This window comes from Chlamydotis macqueenii, chromosome 2 (genome assembly GCF_036417535.1).
Source record: "Chlamydotis macqueenii isolate bChlMac1 chromosome 2, bChlMac1.mat, whole genome shotgun sequence".
Classification (NCBI taxonomy): Eukaryota; Metazoa; Chordata; class Aves; order Otidiformes; family Otididae; genus Chlamydotis; species Chlamydotis macqueenii.
In genome coordinates this window covers 121,102,551-121,122,505 of record NC_141557.1, presented here as the reverse complement: position 1 = coordinate 121,122,505, position 19,955 = coordinate 121,102,551, and positions in this window count along the sequence as shown.

The window sequence follows — 19,955 nt, the reverse complement described above, 5'->3', positions numbered from 1 at the left end:
GCTGGAGCGGTAACTTGCTCCTTGGATATCAGTGAAGGCAAGCTGGACTTATTTTAATTTTTAAGTTGATGAGTGACAGCAGAAATCTTTCTCTTGCAATTAAGGCAGTGGTTCAGACGGTGTGTGCAGGCTGTTGAATCAAAATATGAAAGTAGGATTTTCAAAACTGAAATGAACGATTCTGCTTTTCTGAAGTTGCTTTTGTCACTATGCTGCAGTCCTACATAAAAAACTGTCAATATGTGAAGATGGTGAGTTGTCCTCCAGTCTCCATTTCCTTCAATTAGCTTGAGAAATTAAAAATAATTTTTCTCACACTCAAGGTGCAAGTTTTATTTGTGGATATCTTCAGAAAAAATGTCCAGAATATCTCTCAGAGAAAACTATCCCATTGATAGACTATTTGCAGATTGCACTCCCCTAGAACTTAATCAACTTTCAGTGGAATTATCAACAATCTTCCTTTCTTTTTTTTTTTTTTTTTAGTATATGATAACAGATGAATGATTGGAGCTATTGAGGAGGTTCATTCGTATTATCACATGTACAGACCGTGAAGATGGTGAATGTTCTTAGGAATGACTAGATGATCATCTTAAAAATAATTCTTTTAAATTTTTCTTCTATAAAAATGTGTCCAAAGCATTTACAATTTCATGAGTAGTTGGAGATGCCACTCCTGGTAGTTCTTGGATCAAGTGACTATGAGGATAATAAAGAAGCAGGCACGGTTTACATTCAGTTTTCTCCGATTTTGTGCAGAGAACAGTTGAGTTGCACGGGAGACTCCTAAACTTCAGGTCCAAATAAAATAAGATAAGGGCCTGGGTTTTGCACAGCAGCAATATTTTGCAAAACAAAATAGCTCTCTCTTATTTTTTTAATAAATTCTGAGTTATTGACTCTCCTGTTTGCTGTATAACTACAGATGAAACAATGTTCATTACCTTAGCAAGGGCAACTTTATGGATTTTATACAATTATAAAAAATTCCAGCTGCAGCATTGTTAAATATGTGTTCAGTATGTTTCTTTCTCTGTTGTTCAAGCTGCTTTTACAGAAATAGGCTAAGTACAAGTCTCCCAATCTATGTTAGTAGTCCCCAGAGAGGCAGTACTGGGGCTGAATAAAATGAGAGGCTAAGGTGAAACTACCAGTCCTATGAAGATGGACACATTACCATGCTGTGTCAACTTTTTGCCTTGGAAAATCTTCCTCATCATACTGTGCAGAATCTCAAAAATGTTAATTTTAGTTGTGGATTAATAATTCTTTAGGACCCTTGGAGTGGAACAGTGGACACTCCTTTATGATTTGTAAAATAATGATAATAACTATTCTAATGTGAAGCACGTCTTTCTCCCACCTCCATGAGAGACATGTATATATATCCATGACATACTCTTTTTATCACTTCACCTTTGGTAGAGAATAAAATGGGAAAATGATTGCAATAAAAGTACCTTCCCTATCTGATCTAATTGTAGTTGAAAAGTGAGGGAGTTACTATCTTTATAATGATACACTTAGACAAGATTTTCAACTCTGTTATGATCTTTGTCATGACATGACCCCACTCACACACCAGTCATTTGTGTACAGTCTTCTCTCTGCTTCACATTTTATTATTGCTTATGCTGTCTTAGTGACCATGCAAACAAAATGTTAATGGGCAGAATTTATGCTAAATACTAGCAGACTTACTAATTTAGAGTTCAAAATCAACACTTTTAGAAAGTTTAGCTTTTCTAAATAATCCCATAAAACACCAAAATTATCAGAAATAGTACATGTACATGTACAATTTCATCCCATTTGCAGAACTATTAATGACTTTCTTGTAGATGCTCTCTTTCTAAACTCCCACTCTGCTGAGAATATTGTCCTCTCCCATCTGTTAAGGTAGAGATGAGTCAGCTGGAATCAGTGTCTTCCTACAAGATTTTGCCACCATGTTCTGGAATATAGGGTTTTGAGAGAGTAACCTGCCATGTTATGAGTGGATCCACCTCTTCCATCTAAGGTTGATTCCCACACCAGCTTCATTAAACTCACTCATCTTTTGTCTGTTTGCCGCTTTCCTTGCTGCTCTCTCCCTGATCCTTCGAAATGCTCAATTTTCCTCTGCTGGTTCTCTGAGTAGTGTTAGCAGAGACAAAGAAACAATAGAGTGCCTTCTGAAATAAAAAAAAAATCAACAAAAAATTACAAAAAAAAAGACCTTTGTATTTCCATTTCATGACTTCCATGCTTGTTGTTCTTCCTTCATGACAACTCAGAGAGATGATCAGAATGACAGGAAGGAGTAAAGTAGAATCACATGAAATGTACATCTCTGTAGCTTATCTTGGCAGAGCATAAATATCTATACAGTTTTCTGAATAAAACCAAATTTTCTGTATTCTGTATGCCAGCAACTGAAATCTGATAAAGTTCCTTTTTTTTTCTGGGCCCTCTCAGGATCTGCATCTTGTTCTCTAGAGACATTTCTTGTTCACTTATTTGTAAGTTCTATCTGAGAACATACAAGGCTTCGGTTTCTTTTGAGTGTTTTACTGTAAGCAGCAGTAATTACAGTCTTAATACATTTTCCAGACAGCATCTAGTATCACAACTCTTAGGTGTCTAATTAGCCTTATCATTACTTCTTGCTCAGTAAATTTATTGAGATTTAAACAAAAACTTATTTTTGAGTATTTCATTAATACTAGATTTTAATATGTACCATGTATGTTTATATATAATATATCATTCAAGCATTAACCACATATAATAATACTTTCTGGATAGCTAGCTAAAGAAGAGTAAATTTCTAAAACCTGTGTATGTGAAGTGAGATGTATACATATATGTGTGTGCTTTTGGCACTAGACTGAATGAAAGCCTCTCATCACTTTGTTCAAGGTGATTGTGATACAAACTGTAAACTGTGACATAATTTTAAAGGAAATTTGCTACCTCATGCACTAATCATCCATATTTTTGGACAATTTGCCTGTGTGCTTTCAAAAATCACTTGCACACACACGGAATGTCTAGCACATGACACAGTAAGCACCATACTGATGCACCTGCTGCCTTCAACAAACCTTCCAAGGTGTATAGAAGAGTATAAGATTTGGGATCTCAGCTGACAGAAAAAAAAAATCAGTATTATTTTACTATAGGCAGTAGAACTTGGCCTGAAAAATAGTGACTAAATTGGTATCATGTATAAATGCAATAAGATTTCTGCTGAAGGCCAGTCCCTTGAATCTTTAAGTAAGTAACAAGAGTAGTTCTGTTTGTGCGAGTAATCTGTAATATTCACAGGAAAATTAAAGTTTAAAAATGCAGGAAGAAAAAAAAAAAAACTATCCACTAGTACCTGAGGACCTTGTGTTGAGTGGTCACTTGTGTTTGTATGTGTCTCTGTGTCTAAATATGCCAAAGAAAATATCCTACATATTTATGAAAGCTCTGAACATGACTGTGTATTAAACCAACACACTCCAGTAAGTTTTCCATATTTCTTAATGTATTCTCACTGGCAGAACTGCCTTTATTACCTGCCCATATTAATGTAAAAGGTCTTTGTATTGCCTCAACTTCACAGAAGTTCGTCATAAAACAAGAAATTAATAACTATCATCATGAAGCCCAGAAGTCATTGCCAGCTCCTTTGAGGGTGAAATTTAACGTGGCCACAATTGGCACCAGGTGTTGTATTAAAGGATGCAATTTTCCTTGAATTGTAATTGGGGTCAGGATTAAAAATATGCCAATTCCCTGCCTCAGATATTATTCTTAGGTTCAACCCTAACCCCTTTCATCAAAGTCTGGCTCTATTACCCTTACCACCAGTAGTTTGTTTACTGGGAGTTATTAGTAAGGCTCTAGTCACTGTCTCAGCCTGTTAGCTCAAAATTACACTGACTCAGAGCTTCTGCATTAGCAGGGCTTGCAACAGATACACGTGATGGATCCACCAGTCAATTCTGAAATTGTGAGAACAGGTTTATTAATATCTATTAATAGGCTATTTCACTGTGCACGGTAATAAAGGGATATGACCTCTCTTCCCCCTCTATTGCCAAAGGGCACTCAAATCCTGTGCTACCATTTTGCTACTGACTGCGTAAGCCTGAGGGGTTTCACTTCACTTTACTGAGGTGGAGGGTGATATGAATTCAGCTGATTCTTTGGAGTACTACTTCAGATTTAAAAGTACTGCTAGTGATCACCCACGAGGGAGGAGGATCCACAATGATTATGGGAGTCTGCTCCATCCTACAGCTTTCTTCCACCTCTAGTGGATTTTTTATATATGGAGTATGTATTAATTTTAGATTTTAAACTTGTATACAAATGCACTTACTGGCCCTGAATATCTGATTTCTAAATTATCTGCAGTATTTGATGGCTTTTATTAGTAGACAATAATTTTCTCTAGAAGTAACTTTTTTTTTGTCTTCTGTCCCCACTCTCTTGTTCTGTCATTGGGTTTTGCTTTTGTTCTTGAGACCTGTTTTCTTTTTAAAATCCTTTCTGGGGCTATGAGATTGACAGTTTTGTTCTGTGTCCTGAAGATGGCAAACTTCGGCTGAGCAGATGTTCGGAAGTGACAGTCTTCTGGTAAGAAGCTCAAACAGAGGGAGAGATCTGCAGTCAAGGTCAAGCTCAGGTTTTGTTTGATCTTTACAAGGAATACAACTCTTGTTATCTTTGGGTCACAAGACAAGACTGTGCCACAGAGAACCGAGGCAGAAGGCAGCCAAGGAGTCTGAAAAATTCTAGCCAAGACTGCTCAAGGTCTAACATTCTGCCCTGACCACAGAAATAGCGAAAAATGCTGCAGCATTTCCTTTTCTAGTCTCTTGACTTAGCCTGGCATCATCCACCTCTCAGTGCCAGGTTCCTAAACATTGTTATATTTTAACTAAATCAGTTTAGAGACGTATACGGAGCAGCTGAATCACATGTGAATAATATAATATATGAACCTTGTACAGCAATTCTGTTCGGGTCCTTCTCTTCATATGGGGAGTTATAATAGGAAAATTACCAATTCATGTCGTTTAAATCAAATCAGGAATTAAAGATTTTCTGATTAATTAATGACATATAGTTAAATGGAAACCAATGAACTCATTCCGGATCAATGCCAGCAGTACAGCAAATATGCCTCTCTCAATACTTATAAGACGTTAACAAATGCTTACAAGGTTCTAAATACCCTTTTGTCGTAGTTCAGCCCCGATCGGACCAGACTACGCAGTCTCTCTTTCACTCCCCCGACACTCCGAGAAAAACAGGGAGAGAAAATATAAGGAAAAATGGCTCGAGGTTTGAGAGAAGGACAGGGAGAAATCCTTAAAGTTACCGTCACGGGCAAAACAGACTCGACTTGGGGAAAACTATTCATTTATTACTACAAACAGCAGGATAATGAGACAGAGAACAAGATAACCTCCCCCCACCCCTCCCTCTTCCCGAGCTTAACATTATCTCTACTACCTTCCCCCTCTCCGAGCGGCACAGGGGGGAAGAGGGAATGGGGGTTGCAGTCAGTTCATCATATGTTGTTTTACGCTACTGCTTCATGGTCGGGGGAAGAACTCCTCACATTCCTCGCCTGCTCCATCGTGGGGTCCCTCCCACGGGCCACAGTCCTTCCTGAAACTGCTCTGGCGTGGGTCATCTCTTCCATGGGTGCAGTCCCTCTAGAACAGCTGTCCCAGCGGGCCCTCCACGGGCCACAGCCTCCTTCAGGCATCCACCTCACCCGGTGTGGGGTCCTTCACGGGCTCCAAGTGGATCTCTGCTCCTTCATGGACCTCCATGGGCTGCAGGGGGACAACCTGCTCCACCATGGTCGTCACCACAGGCTGCAGGGGAATCTTGGCCAGGAGCCGCATTACTCCTCCCCCTCCTTCTGAACTGACCTTGGCGTCTGCAGCCGTTCCTCACAACAGGCTGGTAGATGTCTCTCAGGATCTTTTTTACATCTTATTCACTTCTCATCTCCTTTCCACTTCTTGCAGCTGGGCTGGACTGAGTCGGGCCCAGTTGGCTGCCTGGCGAGAGGCCAGAGGGTGAGGCCTGCAAGGCCCATAGGCCTGCGCCTCCCCCTCTGCGCCTCTGCCCCCGCTCAGCTTCTTCACATCTTCTCTTCTCTCTTTTTTTTTTCTGTTTTCCCTTTCTTAAATATGTTATCGCAGAGGCGTTATCACGAGACATTCTGCTACCAATCGGCTCGGCCTTGGCCAGCAGCAGGTCCGCCCTAGGCCTGGCCAAGTCCCCTGAACAAAGGGGAGCGACTTCTAGCAGTTTCCTACAGAAGCTACCACCTTAGGCCCCCCCCTACTAAACAAAACCACGACACCTTTTTAAGAGTAATGCCAAAAATTTGTAATCTTACACACATGTTTCTTCCCCCTGCTATATATACACCTTATAGGAATGATTACTCATCCAAGGCCAGGTTGGACAGGGATCTGAGTAACCTGATCTAGTTGAAGCTGTCCCTGCTCCTTGCAAGGGGGTTGAACTACATGATGTTTAAAGGTCCCTTCCAACCCAAGGCATGCTATGATTCTGTGATTATTCACATGCCCACTCTCACTGGAAGTGTGAGTTTCCCTGTTTGCTTACTCTGCTGAAGACGGGTTTGTGAAATCTGTTAATCTGTGCACTGATGAGATGACATCCTATGAGTTCCTGCATGCACCCTGAGTTGTGGGTCCTTCTGTACTGCACTCCATACTATCAACACACCAGCTGGATCACAGTCTACTCTCTGCAGGAGATGTTGTGTCAGGCCTAGATAGGGTCACGATGGCATCAAGGTGACTTCTGACAGTGTCAGACACAGTTTGACTTCTTGCTTTCTCACTCCCAGGTCTCTCCTTGCAATCACAAATTTTCATGCTTCTAATAAATCTTGTCAAGATGACTCCTTTTCTTAGAAGCCCAGATGACCTCCTGGTTAGTATTTCATCCACCTGATACTTGTCCTATGAAGCTGGATCATTGTTCATTTCCTTTTTACAGTTATCAGGGTTTGAGCAAACACTCTCTCAGGCAGATCTGTTTGGGTATTCCCTTTTGAGTGTTCCATTCACATATGCCTCTCACACTCACATCCCTACATATCATCTGGTGTTACGCGGGTTATGTTACCAAGGAATGGCTGTGTGAATTGCCCCCAAAGGAAGAAATAATATTTCAATATAATGCTAATTAATCTAATAAAACCTGGTTTGTTACTTTTTGTTATAAATATGATGGCTATGCTACAATATATGGGTAGGTAAGAGTGCCTAAGAAGCTATAGGTGGTTTTGACATGTCAGTGAAGGTGTGTGTTCCTCCAGTTATTAGATTAATCAAACTTCTGAGCAAACTTTTACTCGGATAATTTGTTATTTTTAGATAGTTACTCACTTAATGCTATCTTTCAAAATAACATTTCAAGAACTCCTTCTAAATTGATTGGTCAATAAGGGTCTGGAAAACAAGTCTTATGAAGAGTGGCTGAGGGAACTGGGATTGTTTAGTCTGGAGAAGAGGAGGCTGAGCCTCATTGCTCTCTACAACTACCTGAAAGGAGGTTGTAGGGAGGTAGTTCTCGTTTCTTCTCCTGAATAACTAGCGGTAGGACAAGAGGAAATGGCCTCACGTTGCAGCAGAGGAGGTTAGGTTGGATATTAGGAAATACTTCTTTACTGAAAGAGTGATCAGGCACTGGAACAGGCTGCCTAAGGAAGTGGTGGAGTCACTGTCCCTGCAGGTGTTCAAAGAACGTGTAAATGTGGCACTTGAGGACATGGTTTAGCGGACATGGTGGTGTTAGGCTGACGGTTGGACTTGATGATCTTGGAGGTCTATTCCAATCTTAAGATTTTATGACTCTATGAAAATCTGTAAGGTCAGTCCTGCACAAAATTTCATTGTGGATACCGGCACAGCCTGGGAATTTACTGTTAGTTGCCATACTGTATTAGCTGGGTTACCATTGCATTCCTATGCATTTATATATTGAGAGAAAAGAACGGACACATGGAATCCTGCTGCAAGTCTGCTACGATTTTAACTGCTGCCTTTTTCTCAAATGAGAAACTGATTGTGGTGGGTTGACCCCAACTGGCTGCCCTCTCACTCCCACTTCCTTATCAGGACTAGGGGTGGGGGGAAACAAGGTGAAAAACCTCTCAGGTTGGTATAAAGACAGGGAGATCCCTTGCAAATTACTGTCATGGGCAAAACAGACACAACTTGGGAAAAAATAATCTGGGCTGAAAGAAAACATTGTAAATGTTTTGTTCTGTTTTGTGTTAGCTCAGATCCAGATTTTGAAGATACGCTTTTCGAAGAGGCCTTACGAAACTTTCTTTAAGCTTAATGGAAGAGGAAGTAAACAAATGGCATCTACAGCAGAAGCTTGGAATCTTAGGTCTAAAATACAGGTACAGTTGAGCACCAACTGTCATTAGAAAAGCTATGATAAACCTGTTAGCACAACCTTCAAAACTGTACTTTTGTGGTGGTTTTTTCAGCATTCAAAATGCTTCAACTTTTCTAATCCATTTCTGCTGTTCAGCTGAGCACACACTGAGTAGCATCTTGGCAATAGCTTGAAATTCAGTTCCACTTATGCTGATGGTGCAGTATAAGACCTTTTGTGGGTCATCAGCTCCTAACTGTAGTTTGAAGGATGCCTACCTTTATGCATCTTCTGATAGTGGGGAAAGGCAAACTCTTCTTCTCAGAGAAAAGCTTAGAAGTTCAGCTTTTGTATTATTTCCTTGGATTGTTTCTTATAATTTTCTTGTATATTTCCTTCCTTGTACGTCAGTGCAAGTCTAATGTCCCTGAATTTTATTCTCTTTTCTATTATTTGTGGTGTGGAGTAAAAGCTCTTCTATGCCAGCCTCTTCAGTTTCAGAGCTGGTACAATGTTCATGAGAGAGCAAATAGGTTAGACAACTTTCCTTATAAATGTCATTTTCAGGATGTTACGGTTTTTGCTTCATTTTTAATGAAGCACTTATGTGCCTGTGTCTCCCTCTTGTGGCATGAAATATATTCACCAGAAGTTGTTAATCCTAACAGAACTATTGGAAAAGAGCACAGCCTTTCCTGGTTTCAGATTTGCCCATTGCTATTAATTTGTTAATGCTCAGTTTGTGTGATGTTTTAATTGAACTGTTAAGGATTCTCCTAGAGGTGCAGTGAAAGCTTCAAGTCAAAATTTTGGCCAGAATTAAACTCCCTGTGTACTGTACTGTCCCACAAAAATAAATTTAGCATTTTGCATTGTGTTCAGTCCCGGCTTTTAAGGTTCAATTAATATTAAGGCCTCCATTTTCCCACAGAAAAAATAGTTTGAGTTCTGTGTCACGCTTGACAAACCCTGCCATCCTGTTTCTGGACCAAAGTAGTTTCTGTGCTGCATACTCTAATGTCACACACTGAGTATTTCAAAGTGCTTGCATATGTAAGTGGAGGAGTATAATTTTTCTCAGGAATGAGCCTTCAGGAAAACTGAGGACCCTATCTCAGGGTATAGTGGTATACAGTGGCAACTTTTCGTGAAGATCCAGAAGTGTAAAAAGCTATCTGAGGAAGTAACATATAGTTGTTCCTGTTATTAAAGTCCATGTTATATAGAATGCTGAATGTCTTCAATCCTGTACACATTCATTTCATTCCAAAAGTGACTGATATGTGATATATCCTAGCAGTAGTTTGGCAGAATACATTTTTGAATGTAGTTACCTAAGCGCAGTTGTTTCCCAGGCAAACAGGACTGGCAGTTACCAAGTATGTGTCACATCTCCTAAGAGGCTGGAGATGAACACAAAGCACAGCAAAGACAAAAAGCAATATAGATGTCTCTGTTCAAAGTGGGTCTCTTTAAGCACAACCTGCCTTTGGAAAAAGAAACCAGGTCTTAAGAAATCATTGCCATGTAGCTGAATATAAAGAGTGCCCAAAGGCTATAAAATGTTTGCAAGTGCCAAGTCTGTTGAAGCCATTGTGCAACCAGGAAGTATAGTTGTCATAGTTTAGCCCTGCTCAGGGCCAGACTATGCAGTCTCTTGCTCACTCCCCCCACCCTCTGAGGGAGCAGGGAGAGATAATATAAGGAAAAGATTTGAGATAAGGACAGAGAGAGATCTTTAAAGGTACCATTACAGGCAAAACAAACTCGACTTGGTGAAAACTATATATTTATTATTAAAACCAAAGCAGGATAATGCGGAAGAGAACAAAGTAACTTCCCCCTACCCCTCCCTCTTCCCAGGCGTAACTTAATTTCAATTATCTCTACCTCCTTCCCCTCCTGAGTGGCACGGGGGGGTTATAAAGAATGAGGGTTATGGTCAGTTCATCACATGTCACTTTATGCCACTCCTTCCTCCTCAGGGGAAGAACTCCTCACATTCCTCCCCTGCTCCAGTGTGAGGTCCCTCCAATGGGCCACAGTCCTTCATGAATTGCTCCAGCGTGGGTCACTTTTTCCACAGGGTGCAGTCCCTCTGGAACCAGCTGCCCCAGTGCGGGCCCTCCACAGGCCACAGCCTCCTTCAGGCATCCACCTGCCCCAGCATGGGGTCCTTCACAGGCTGCAGGTGGATCTCTGCTCCTCCGTGGGCATCCATGGGCTGCACCATGGGCTGCAGGGGAATCTCTGCCGGGAGCAGCATTACTCCTTCCCCTTCTTCTTCACTGACCTTGGTGTCTGCAGCCATTCCTCTCACAAGAAATTCTTCACAACAGGCTGGCAGACGCCTCTCAGGATCTCTTCTCATCTCCTCTTGTCTCCGCTTCTTGCAGTCGGGCTGGGCCAAGTTGGGCTCAGACGGCCACCCAGCAGAAGGCCAGAGGGTGAGGCCTGCAAGGCCCATAAGGCTCACGCCTCCCCCTCTCTGCCTCCGCTTCAGCTTCTTCACATGTTCTTTTTTATTTTTCCCCTTCTTAAATACATTATCGCAAAGGTGTTATCAGAGAACATTCTTCCACCAATTGGCTCTGCCCTGGCCAGCGGTGGGTCCACCCTAGGCCTGGCTGAGTCCACCGGACAAAGGGGAAACTTCTAGCAGCTTCTTATAGAAGCTGCCACGGTAGGCCCCCCACACCCCCACTAAACAAAACCAGCACAATAGTTCAGAAGGAAGTGAAGGCACAGACGTGTTCTTCAAACATGAGGCTGATCAGCATGCAGAATTCAGCAGCAGCAAACTCCTAAACCTCTAAACAGCATTTGTCCTTGTAGGTCAGTGATTAGGACAGAATAACCACATATCCAGGGTGGTCAGTGCAGTCACAGAATCACAGAATCATAGAATGGCTAGAGTTGGAAGGGACCTTCAAATGTCATCTAGTCCAACCCCCCTGCAAGGAGCAGGGACATCCCCGACTACATCAGGTTGCTCAGAGCCTCATCCAGCCTGGCCTTGAACATTTCCAGGGATGGAGCATCCACCACCTCTCTGGGCAACCTGTTCCAGTGTTCTACAACTCGCATTGTAAAAAATTTTTTTCCTACTATCCAATCTAAATCTACCTCCCTCTATTTTAAAATCATTACCCTTTGTTCTATCACAACAGGCCCTACTGAACAGCCTATCCCCGTCTTTCTTGTAGCCCCCCTTTAGGTACTGGAAGACCGTTATCAGGTCTCCCTGGAGCCTCCTCTTCTCCAGGCTGAACAGCCCCAACTCTCTCAGCCTGTCCTCATAGGAGAGGTGCTTCAGCCCTCTCATCATATTCGTGGCCCTCCTCTGGACCTTCTCCAACTGGTCCATGTCATTCTTATGTTGGGGACTCCAGAGCTGGACACAGTACTCCAGGTGGGGTCTACCAGGGCAGAGTAGAGGGGCAGAATCACCTCCCTCGACCTGCTGGTCACGCTTCTCTTGATGCAGCCCAGGATGCGGTTGGCCTTCTGGGCCGCAAGGGCGCATTACCGGCTCATGTTAAGCTTCTCATCCACCAGCACTCCCAAATCCTTCTCCTCAGGGCTGCTCTCGATCCATTCCCCGCCCAGCCTGTATTTGTGCCTGGGATTGCCACGACCCATGTGCAGGACCTTGCACTTGGCCTGGTTGAACTTCATGAGGTTGGCATGGGCCCACGTCTCCAGCCTGTCAAGGTCCCTCTGGATGGCATCCCTCCCTTCCAGCGTGTCAACAGCACCACACAGCTTGGTGTCATTGGTGAACTTGCTGTGGGTGCACTTTATCCCACTGTCCATGTTGCCAACAAAGATGTTGAACAGGGCCAGGCCCAACATGGACCCCTGAGGGACGCCACTCGTGACCGGTCTCCACTTGGACATTGAGCCGTTGACCACCACTCTCTGAGTGCGGCCATTCAGCCAACTCCTTATCCACCGAGTGGTCCATCCATCAAACCCATGCCTCTCTAGTTTAGAGAGAAGGATGTCATGCGGGACAGTGCCAAAAGCTTTGCACAAGTCCAGGTAGATGATATCCATTGCTTGTCCCTTGTCCACTGATGCTGTGACCCCGTCATAGAAGGCCACCAAATTGGTCAGGCACAATCTGCCCTTCGTGAAGCCATGTTGGCTGTCACCAACCACCTCCTTGCTCTCCTGTTTCAGAATAGGTGAGGAAATCTTTAGGGTTCTATTTTGCTCCACGCTTCAGAAACAGCACGGTAAACAAGGTAGAATGCCAAAGTTTCTCTGTTTCTCTAGCTGCATTCTTAAGGACTAACCTGTTCTCTTATGGCCTGAGAAAAGATGTGTCCTCATATTCTGTAACCTGACCCAGAAGGGATGCTCCTGGGAACTTTTTCTGGCTTTGTGGTGTTGGTTATTTTAACTACCTGAGATAAGAGGCATCCCGTGAAAGAATGGGAGATGGGCTTCAAAACACTTTGTCTTATTACAACAGAGACAAAAGTCTGACATTTCTGTCTACCAGGTGAATGTCGTAACCATACAGTTATAAAGTAGACAAACATCATCTTGTCTGGTGAATAATTATCATAAGTAGAATAGCTTTTAACAGAAAAGGCTGTTAATGAGGAAGTATGTAATTCCTAGTCTGACAGTTAAGGGCATTTCAGAAATCTAAGCATCACTTGCTTTAAGTCAGATAAAGTGTAAATTTGAAAACATGAGTAATGCCTACAAGGAAAATTATTTTATTTGCAGTCAGACATAAGACACTCTGATCTAGATGTTTTATAGGAATGTCCTCTGTTCTTGCTATATATTTCCATAAGGCAGTGCACTTTTTGCTAGTAAAATTACATTGCAAGTGATCCTGTCTGTGTAAAAGCCATATGTTTGGTCATAACTAACAATAAGACTGCCAAAGAAAATGTGGAAGAAAAGTTATATTATGGCTGATGCCACAATATAACAAGTATATTAGCATTATTTGTTTAGGAAGTTTATTCAACAGTCAGTCTAATTTTATCCTACAGAAACTATTACAGCAGATATGCAAGACATAATTTCAATCTGACTCTAAGATCCTAGGTTAGCATTTAGAAAAGCCATGTTTGAACTTTTGGAGGGAATATGTTGATCCAGAATAACCAATGTTGAAGAAGCAATAACACCATTAAGGTGTTCCTTTTTCTGCTATTACTTGCAAAGCTAGAGAGCCGGCTCTCCTACTGTAACTGTGAAGCTAAATTAGCACAAAATTGGTTCCGGTTTCCACTGGGTGGCAGCCCAAGCTCTTCTCAAACCCCAAAGCGATGTCTTTTTTGTTAGCTGAACAAAACAGCATGACCCTCGTATCTCAGAGCTTTGTAAAACTCGTGGGACTTTTCCATACATCTAGTGAGTCAGGTGTTGGCCTCTTCATCTTCAGGGACTCTCTGATTACCCATAGCAAGATGGTCTCTCTTCTGCTAATGACACTTCAAAATGCAATTCTTATATTGTGTTTTAATTAGATTACAATTAGTTCAAGCAAACTGTGTTTTAAAATGAGAATTCCTGAAATGAACACCTTCACCATGAACACTCTCTACCCACAGAACTCATTGGAGACATCTAATGGGTTTAAGAAGCCTATCTGGAAATTAAGAGGAAAACAATGTACTGTGTGTCTCACATAGCCTTATATTTTAAAGCATGCACAAGCACCACAGAAGAAAGTGAATCTTTACAGTAATGAGAGATAGCACTTTTGATCCTCTCTTCTAGGAAGCTCATGCCTGTGGATGCGGTCATTACTGTAGTCTGTTCAGCTACGGTCTTTCTAAGTCTCATAAGCAGGGTCAGTGCTTGGATGGGGAGTATACCCCATCCAAGCAGGAGAGGGACCGGTGTGCCTCTCCTGCTCTGCCTCCCATGACACTGATGAGGGATGCACTGCTAGGATTCTTTCCTTCCAGCCAGGGAGAAACAAAGGTCACAGCTGCTTAAGAGTGTCAAGGGTCCCATGGTCTTTTCAGGATGGTAAAGACAGATTGCAGTGTCCTGGCTGTGCTGCATAAAAAGTAGATTTCCTTTAAGTACCTGAAGTCTTTCTGTACTTTCTGCTGAACACAGTTTCTCTTTCTTCTCTTTCTGGTAATTTTAATGGATTTTACAAAGAGTTACTTGGCCTTAGAGCCTATACCACATTTTAGTCACTGTTTTGTCACAAAACAGCATAATACAAGAAAAATTTTACAGGACTCTCATGTGCAAGCAATATTCCTTTTAATAGAAGTCTGTTAGTTTAATCTAAGATATGTAACCTTGGGGTTTTCAGGCCTTTTCATAGACTCCTTTAGGAAAGATTGCACTGTTTGGGTCTAGAGGATAAATAAGATAAGGGACCCTCTTTATGCACAGGCCTAGTAAACTGTGTGTCACTGAAATAAGATGCTAGCTTTAGAGTTTGCTCTGGTTTGATCTCAGAACTGTGAATCAGTGTGGCAGCAGCTTCAGAGCTGTGTCAGGGATAAAGAGGTACTGTACACCACTTCTCAAGGTCTTTTCCATCTCAAACTCAGCACCTAGGAGATTTACAGAATCAAACCCAGTAACAATAACCTAGTAGGGAAAAGGATAATCTCTGAAGAACCTAACTGCATCTTAATCTAGAACATTTATACTAAGGTTAGTGACTCAGTGACGTAAGAGTCCTTGAAATGTTTTCAGTAGAGCTTGTTTGGAGATTTCCACTGAAACAGGTGTTTCATATCAGAAACATATAAATGAAATAGAAAGCTAACTTTAGTTTCACAGGATGAAATTTCAGTTCTGAAATAGAGATATTTTTCATATAGTTGTCCTCAGGAGGGATTCTTTCGTTGCAGCCAGGCTGCAATGAAAACATCCTCTTGCACTAGTTTCTTTCTTGCTGTTAACAGATGGGAAGTATCAAAGTCTTCTGCATCACTTTTAATGTAGGCTGCCTCAGAGACCAATGGCTCTGATGTAGGTGATGGCTCTGCAAGGTGATGTAGCTGACTGTAGCCTACCAGGAAAGGCAGAGCTCTTCACTCCCTCCTTAACTGCACAGGAGATTTCTTGTACTCAAAAGAGGGATATGTTGTTCCTAATTTCTAGGAGTGATACCATGAACTATGGAAAAACTCCAGCCAGTGCAACCTACATTTCTCTAGCAACAGTGGTGACCATGGATCAGTGGTAGCTGCGCTAGGTCCCTACTGCAGATGCAGAACCTCATTTGGCAGCTTTTACTCAGCTTTGCACAAGTTATCTGGGGGTTTACAATCACATTTGTGATGGTTACTGCTGACAGTATTTTTAGGGAACAGAATCTCGAACAACAGGAGGATTGTGCAGGAATTTTCCTTAAAAGTGAGACCTAGACTGTAATATTTGCTTCTAAGAGAAAGGAGAGTGAACACAGACTTCAGCCTTATCTCCAGATATTTCAGCTACACATGACACATCTTCCACCCAGACAAGTCACTTAATACCTGCAATGAAGAAATGCAGCACACTGAAGGGAAGAATAACCTTTCTGTGCCTGTTGCTTGGTGTGGTGGGCTGCCAAAGAGTCTTCTAGTCTTCTGTGGAAACCTACTGTACAACCTGGTCTCTGCCTGCATGCGAGTGGGTCCCTGTCCCTCAACTACTTTATGAAAGAGGACTGTTAGAGTTCATTTTTTTTAAGTGCTTCACAATTACTACCTGACAGATGCCTAAATATGGAGCACGGTTAGTATAATAGTGTAACTAGAAGGACCTTAACAGAACCAGTTTTGCTTTAAAAATCTCTCTCTCAGCACTCTCTGTTTTAATGTTCCTATCTTCCTTTCATTTAATCCTCATCTCATACCTTTTGTTTCTTTTCATTGGCCCTTCTGGACAACTGATTTTGAGAAAGCCTTTTTATATATCTCTCTTTCCCTCGCTGTTTAATAGATACCATCATCTTTTAAAGAGCAGCCACTCCCTCCCTTAGCTAAGTACTATCTTGGCAGGCAACTAGGGAGGAGGAGTCTTCTTTAAAAGGCTTTGAAATTGTGTTATTAAAAAAAAATGTAAATAAAGCAACAAACCTTTCAGTCGGGCTTTGAACAATCATCCCTTTCATTCCCTTGTAGCTTATTGTGCCTTTGGCTTTTTTTATTATTTAGTGTGCACAAAAAAAAAAAAAAATCCAAATATTTTATGTTAAGCCATTGAGAGTTTATTTGGGTTGAAAATAAATGTGGTATTCGCAGTTGGGACTGTGAGCACATGCAGAGTTGCCTGGCAGAGGCAACCTATAGGAGGCACATCAGAAGGCCAGAATAAGCTTCAGTGAAAGAACAGAACAAAAGCATCAGCAGCATTTGTTCCTGGCTAAGTACTTTTGCATGAGCCTGACTACTAGCCCAGCTTTTATCTGTTTCAAATTCACCTGAGTCCCCCCCTCCCTCTCCACAGCACCACTCCCAACTGTAACTCCTGATAATTACACAGAAAAGGAGGAAGCACGGGATTTTTTAAATCTTGTTTTTAATTTTTTTTTTAAAAACCACCTGATGGGAACATGTAATTGGTTGATACTCAAAATTGCTCCTGGGGTTGTTAGACACCTAACTAAATGTTTTTTGCATTGCCTACCTGGATTTTTTTTTTTTTTTTTGCGCATTTAGATTTGTATTTTTCAAGTGCTGTGTGTATTTTGTGAACAGCTAGTAAAAGCATTTTTTTCTTTCTTTTTTTTTTTTTACCCTCTTCCTCTTTTGTTTGCCAACCCTGCCTGTCATCCACAGAGAATTCTGCAGCAGGCTGGTGATTGCAGCTAGGGCTCCTCTGTGTGCATAATCAGTATCAGCCTTGCCTGGTCTCATTTCCCTGGTGGGGATGTTGGGGAGAGAGAGGAGTCTTTGCCATTAAATGCATTATCAGGTTCACATCTTAGCTCCCATGTGACCTACATTTGGTGAATCAACATCAAAACTGAAACTCTTTAAACCTCTTTCTCCATGAGACTGATCTATATGGTAATTTTTGAAAAGCACACATAAAGACTGCATTTGGTGTTGTTAAAGAATTAATAGATTGCAAGAGGTAGATAGGAGGAGCTTCTGAGAATTTCAGCTTGACTTTGCTGTCTCAGTTTTGAAACGCATCAATAAAACAATCTGATACTCCTTGTTATGTTCAATGTAGCCACTGACAGTCCAGATCTCACAAAATCAAGGGAGAGATGTCCATCTCCAGTCAGGCTCCAAAGGAAGGACAGTGCTTAATGAGTACCCTTCAATGAGTGTGATTTTAGGTATGGGACATGTCATGTCAAGTTGCAAAAGAAAAAAAGAACTTCTAGCACATGTAATCTCAGGTGCATCAAAGCCACCAGAACAGAAATGTACTCACAGCGTGAAAAAAGAGAACACGAAACTGTCTCTATAACACAGCGACATTGCCACTTTTTGCTGGTTTTGCAGTGGTTTTGCTAATTTCACCAAAAAAAAAAAGCAGGCTTGTCTCTTTCTCATATGATAATATGGAAAAGAAGTGTGATCTGAACACAACTGTAAATGATAGACTCCTTTAACTCTCACAGTTTGGTAGATTTCCCTGTTAAAGCAAGGTGTACCTTTCAGAATCTAGTTACAGGATCAGTAACAGAGAGGAGAAAATCAGTCAGATGTTTGGACTTAAGGCACTTAATGTTCTGTGGACCATGCTGTTGTATGCAGCCTTCTGCATACTGGTACTGACCTATTCAAAAATAGGTACTAGAGCTCAGAAAAGTTTTAAGAGAAAGACGTAACTGACATCTTCCCTGTCCATAAAACATGGATTATAAACTTTCTGACCTCATGGTGATGCTGTGAAGATAACCACCTACTGTATACCACAGTATTTTAGTAGGCAGGGGATGTTCCTGAGAGACAGATAATTAAGTGGAATAGTGAGGTTACTGGGAAAGAGAATGAATGTATGTATACTGTTCTATAATATATTACTAATTTTAATGAGATGAGAAGAGCTTATAATGTAAACTTGGAACAAAAAGAAAACAAACGTACAAAGAACAGTGGACAACTTCCTATAGGCTCCAGTGCTTTTTAGAGTCTACATTAAAAAGCAAGAGCAACTGTTGTAGTATCTTCAGCTATTATAGAGAATTGAAAGTTCACTTGATCTCTGTAAGTGATTACTTTTGGAGAATGGTACTGCTTGACAAGGCACAACTGCAGACTCAGATCAAAGATTGGGTGTTTGTTGGGTACTGAGAAACAATTACATTTGTTTTAAAAATCCTGAGGGATACTTACACAATTCTACTTGCAAGATCATTCACCACTCATGTTTTAAAGGCATTATTTTCAAGTATTGATAAAAGTAATATAGCTAAGTAGTTTTAAGATTTTGTGTATTTCTATAAAACTTGTACTTTTTTAAAAGCGATACTTTTGTCATCCAATTATTGGTCATGAATCATTGCATTCTCAAAGTGTATCAGCAGTTGAATGTCCTTTATGTCATACCTGGAATGATCCTTATTCATTGAATAAAGATTTGGAAGAACCTACGTCACAAATGTGCAAAAGCTTATAAAGGTATTTCAGTTGGGATGAGACCAGAATATACGCTTATGCTGCAGAACCAGACCTCACAAAAGGAAAAGCAGACTGTGTTTATGTTACAACATAATGTCACCATGTCCTATGTTGTCCTCTCAAAAACATACATGACAGGTGTTTTATAACACCTGTCTTTTAGACCTTTGTAAGCATAAGAAAAATATTTACTAGGAAATTGTAAAAAAAAAAAAAAAAATGCAAGTGTGTGGCAAGGGCTGCCATGTAGATAAGAAAGAAGGACGGTTTGGATTACGTGGCAGAAAGAGGATTCCAATGCTGATCTGATAATCTGACAGTTAAAGAATGAAATGACAAAGAGATCAATGAGAATAATTTTGCATCTTTCCATATCTGGAAATAGTTTTTGTCTATAATTTATTCCAAGTGTAAAGAAAAGCATTGGAGTATCTTAGTGAGAGTGAAGGCAAGCGGCCAGTACTGGAAGTGCTGGGTCTATATGGTACTTGTCTTCCTATAGAGAGCTGAAGAAGACATTTCTGCTTCTCGAGAAAGTGTGGCTTTATGAGTAGTAGGGTAAGAGTTTTCAAATAATAGATGGGTTTAAAATAATGGAAGTGGGTGGAGAGGGTGGAGAGGGTTTATGATTTTAGGAATACTTGAAATTACTGAACTGAAATGCAAAATCTAAAAATCCTCTGGTTTTTAGAGCAATCCCAAATCACTTTAAGACCTCAGTTTTATAATAAGGCAAAGTTATAAACTTGGGCCAGAATCTCTACTTTGAGTTTTGGAAACACTGAATGCTTGAAACTTGTGTATGGCTTTTATAACTGAGGCCTATTTCTTTGACGAACCAAGGAAAAAACTTCTGACAGATGTTTTGAATTTTGCTGGGTAAACCACTGAGTTTCCTTTTCTGTTTCTGTGATGGGTATGGAAGACTCTGAACTAGTTTCTGCTGCTTAACCTGGCTCC